The sequence below is a fragment of the Coregonus lavaretus genome (assembly GCF_964263955.1).
Source record: "Coregonus lavaretus genome assembly, chromosome: 9".
NCBI lineage: Eukaryota > Metazoa > Chordata > Actinopteri > Salmoniformes > Salmonidae > Coregonus > Coregonus lavaretus.
Window position 1 is genome coordinate 37,298,477 of NC_139996.1, and position 5,329 is coordinate 37,303,805.

Below are 5,329 nucleotides of genomic sequence, written 5' to 3' on the forward strand. Positions count from 1 at the left end.
AGTCTCGACTAGCCAGACCTTGGGCAACGGCTTAAATGCCCAGTGCAGTCAAAAACGTGATTTTCCTGTATTTTATATATATTTCCACACTGAGGTTGGAATAATATTATGATAATGCCATTTTATTGTAAGCGTTTTTTGAAAAGACCTCCTGAAATTTCAGCCTGTTTTGGTGGGATGGAGTTTTGGCCTGCCTGGTGACAACACCAGGCGGAAAATTAGTAAATAGATCAATTAGAGAGTTCCAAAGCTAGTTTTCAGTTTTCCCCTCCCACTCAAACCACTCACAGACAGACCATTTTAATTGAAAACAATCACAGTATGGTACTCAGAAATGATTAGCTATCAATTTGTTATTATGAGCCTTTTAATTAAGCCATGATTCTTTATCAATTTGGCCAAAGTCACAAAGTGACACATTGAATGCAAATGTCAGACAGGAAAGAAGCCTATAGTGATAACATCGTTCCACTAGATGGGAGTATGGTAACACAAGTCTCCTCTAGGCTATTCCTTATCTAGTAGGCTATAGTCAGATGCAAGGTACTAGGGCTTATGGCAAACAAATGTGCACGATTTTTGGAATTGGATAAGCTCCCTGACTAAAGCTAGGAAATATTCATGACAAAATATAACATCAAGATTTTTTGTTGTTTATGTAGCTAGCCATTCTAGCAGGAAGCAACAGTGACTCGGTCAATAAAAAAGTGGTCAGATGAAGCAGATGCTAAACTACAGGACTGTTTCGCTAGCACAGTCTGGAATATGTTCTGGGATTATTCTGATGGCATTGAGTACACCACATTAGTCACTGGCTTCATCAATAAGTGCATCGATGACGTCGTCCCCACAGTGACTGTACGTACATACCCCAACCAGAAGTCTTGGATTACAGGCAACATCCGCACTGAGCTAAAGGGTAGAGCTGCTGCTTTCAAGGAGCGGGACACTAACCCGGAAGCTTATAAGAAACCCTGCTATGCCCTCCGAACCATAAAACAGGCAAAGCGTCAATACAAGACTAAGATCGAATCGTACTAACCTGGCTCCGACACTCGTCGATGTGGCAGGGCTTGCAAACTATTACAGACTACAAAGGGAAGCACAGCCGCGAGCTGCCCAGTGACACGAGACTACCAGACGAGCTAAATTACTTCTATGCTTGCTTCGAGGCAAGTAACACTGAAGCATGCATGAGCATCAGCTGTTCCGGACGACTGTGTGATCACGCTCTCCGTAGCCGAAGTGAGTAAGACCTTTAAACAGGTCAACATTCACAAGATTACCAGGACGTGTACTCAGAGCATGCGCTGACCAACTGGCAAGTGTCTTCACTGACATTTTCAACCTCTCCCTGTCCAAGTCTGTAATACCAACATGTTTCAAGCAGACCACCATAGTCCCAGTGCCCAAGAACACTAAGGTAACCTGCCTAAATGACTACCGACCCGTGGCACTCACGTCTGTAGCCATGAAGTGCTTTGAAAGGCTGGTCATGGCTCACATCAACACCATTATCCCAGAAACCCTAGACCCACTCTAATTTGCATACCGCCCCAACAGATCCACAGATGATACAATTTCTATTGTGCTCCACACTGCCCTTTCACACCTGGACAAAAAGAACACCTATGTGAGAATGCTATTCATTGACTACAGCTCAGCGTTCAACACCATAGTGCCCTCAAAGCTCATCACTAAACTAAGGACCCTGGGACTAAACACCTCCCTCTACAACTGGATCCTGGACTTCCTGACGGGCCGCCACCAGGTGGTAAGGGTAGGTAACAACACATCCGCCACACTGATCCTCAACACGGGGGCCCCTCAGGGGTGCGTGCTCAGTCCCGTCCTGTAGTCCCTATCCCATGACTGCATGGCCAGGCACAACTCCAACACCATCATTAAGTTTGCCGATGACACAAAAGTGTTAGGCCTGATCACCGACAACGACGAGACAGCCTTTAGGGAGGAGGTCAGAGACCTGGCCGTGTGGTGCCAGGACAACAACCTCTCCCAACATGATCAAGACAAAGGAGATGATTGTGGACTACAGGAAAAAGAAGAGGACCGAGCACGCCCCCATTCTCATCGACGGGGCTGCATTGGAGCAGGTTGAGAGCTTCAAGTTCCTTGGTGTCCACATCACCAACAAACTATCATGGTCCAAGCACACCAAGACAGTCGTGAAGAGGGCACGACAAAACCTATTCCCCCTAAGGAGACTGAGAAGATTTGGCATGGGTCCTCAGATCCTCAAAAGGTTCTACAGCTGCACCATCGAGAGCATCCTGACTGGTTGCCTCACTACCTGGTATGGCAACTGCTCGGCCTCCGACTGCAAGGCACTACAGAGGGTAGTGCGTACGGCCCAGTACATCACTGGGGCCAAGTTTCCTACCATCCAGGACCTCTATACCAGGCGGTGTCAGAGGAAGGCCCTAAAAATTGTCAAAGACTCCAGCCACCCTAGTCATAGACTGTTCTCTCTTTTACGCTGCTGCTACTCTCTGTTTATTCTCTATGCATAGTCACTTTAATAACTCTACCTACATGTACATATTACCTCCAATTATCTTGACTAACCTGTGCCCCCGCACACATTTTTTCATGTTTTTTTCTGTAATTTTTGGGTGTTTTTTCTTAAAACTGCATTGTTGGTTAAGGCCTTGTAAGTAAGCATTTCACTGTAAGGTCTACACCTGTTGTATTTGGTGCATGTGACAAATACAATTTGATTTGATTATTTAGAAAGCTCTGGTTTTTGCACTAGTGAAATGTCCGCAGGTCATATGAGACCGCAGATAATTGGAATGAGATATTTCTGGCAATCCAGCTATGCTGCAGATAGGTTTCGTATTATAGCCCCAGTACATAGTTTTGTCAATACACTTGTCAATGGTGATGATGAATTTTCACATTTCAATGTGGGTCAGTGGCCTGCAGTGAGGTGGGCTGGTTGGAGGGAGGAGAGAGGAGAGAGGGAGAGAGAAAAAAAAACACCACAGGTCCAACACCACAGACCAGAGCGCTCTGCTGCCTGGGCCAAATGTGTTCAGAATCCTGATCAATGCCTCTGGGATGATAAAAATGTTCTCTCTTTCCACTTATAACTCCAGGAATCTGCTCATCTGCTTTAATTTGTTTACAGGACTTTATGTCCTCCTCCTTGGGTATTTACAACTGAGCTTATGTTGTGTAATATGTATTTATATTAACAAGTTCATTACATCTGTTACAGGTGTCTTAGGACCAGGGACGGCCTGTTCAATAGGGCGATATGGGCGACGCACTGCCAAACGGGAAAAGGAAGGGATTTTTTTTCTAATCAATTATATCACGGCAACAGTAGTTATCAGTGTTGTAATCTGATCTGACTGCCACTAAATGTCAAATCAGGCTAAAGTCGTGCTTCAAATGGCCCCGCCCGTTTTTGGGCGATTTCAGTCAGGTTGAAAATCGCCCAGAAGTCTCTCATAGCCTGTCATGTAAAATCTATTTTTTTCAAATTTCAAAGCTTTCAATACATTCTCTATGGGTGTCTGTGGGCTTGCACTTACGCGCTTTCGTCATACGTGACGTAACCATGAACGTAACTAAGCAAATAGCGGCTAGCAGCGTCTCTGTTGCGACCTGCAATGTGGCGTTATTTTATGTTTTTAATTTGTACACTTAGTGGCGTTATTTTATGTTTTTAATTTGTACACTTAGTTTACAAACATTCTGCCAACCATGGATTTCCAGTGGTGGGTTTTGGACTGATCTTGTTGATCGTGTACATACCCGCTACGAACGGACTAAATAATGAAAACGTTGCTGGCAGCGGAATCCAATACAGCTGGGAGACTTGGCTGGATGACAGAGTCCCGGACAGAGAAGTGGAGCCGGCCGGCTTCACCCTCGTCGGAGCGGACCTCGATCTGACAGTCACAGGGAAAATCGATCCTGGTAAGAGAGCGACTCTGTACCCCCGAGCCCCGACATTGAACTGCTTTCTGTGTCACTGCGACCTTACTATCTGCCCCGTGAGTTCCCCCAATTGTTTGTTACCGTTGTGTACTGTTGATAATCACAAGTTTACTGGAGAACTGAGACCAAGTAGAGACTTTGGACAGGGTGGATATGGTATAATAAAGGCAGTTTATTCAGAGGTAAAGATATCTGGAATCGCGTGCACGGACTCGTTCGTCAAACTCTTAGGGAGCTATCTGAAGAGAGCCCCGAAAACATTGTGTGCTGACATTTTATACAATAAATGATGTAGGTTGAATCTAGTAGTTCTGATCTTCTGATTGGTCCTGATGAGTTGGGCGAGGTCCCCTCCACTGTTGCATTGGCTCTGAGTCGGGTTCTCTGTCTTCAAATGTTCAGCCTAAAGAGAGGGGATTTTTGTGTGTGTGTGTGTGTGTGTTTAACAGTGATGATGTGTGTGTGTGTGTGTGTTTAACAGTGATGATGTGTGTGTGTGTGTGTGTGTGTTATCAGTGATGATGTGTGTGTGTGTGTGTGTGTGTCCTCAGAGCAAGAACTCGTGAGTTGGAAGAACTGAGAGACCTATGGCGTGGGTGTTGTCCTTGGCCACCTGCTGACAAGGCTGACAAGATAGGACTCTTTTGTCCATTGTTATAGGATAGGAACAGCATTGATTGAAAACAAACGCCCAACACAAAATGGGTCATGCACAAGATTTTAGTCAGACCAAGCTATAACATTATATATTTACTACGACAGTACATTCAACCAAAAGCTAATATAACAAAGGCATCAGAGATTATTTATAATCTGTCACAGAAACTGGAATCCATCTCCCCAGATCAGTCAATAAATGCTTCTGGTATTGACTTATATGCTGCCCCTGTCTTCATGTTGTTGCTGGACATATCTTTTTTAAAATGTGTGTAGGTCACCTAAATCATCAGAAAAATTGCCCCTCCTGAGAATTTTTTCAGGAGCCGCCACTGCTTAGGACAATATTGTGTCATTTATCATAGGCTACAGTAGCCATACTGACTAAAGAGAACACGTTTTCATTTTGTTTTTATTATCTCTCTGCAAAGGCATTCTAAATAATTAAAATGTGTAAAAAGCCTTTGTTATGAATCATAGCTAAAGGCTACACTTCACCTATTGTGATGTAGTTGAAAAGGACTCCACTAATAGGCCACTATGCGTCAACCCATAGAAATATGTGAGTAATGGTATTATCCCCATTGTTTCTTGCTTTCCTCCGCCTATCTAATTATAGACAGTGACACGCTGGCTGTTGCATTGCATAATAGTCTTCCTCTCTTGACTTCAGAACAGACATTTTCCTGTGTAGGCCCTCAGC

General features: G+C 44.4%; 1 pseudogene across 1 annotated transcript in view; it reads right to left on the minus strand.

Annotated features, from left to right (window-relative positions):
- Positions 1 to 5,329, minus strand: part of LOC311135343 (vacuolar protein sorting-associated protein 4A-like) — a 569,660-nt pseudogene that overhangs the window by 462,560 nt on the left and 101,771 nt on the right. The window lies entirely within an intron of this gene.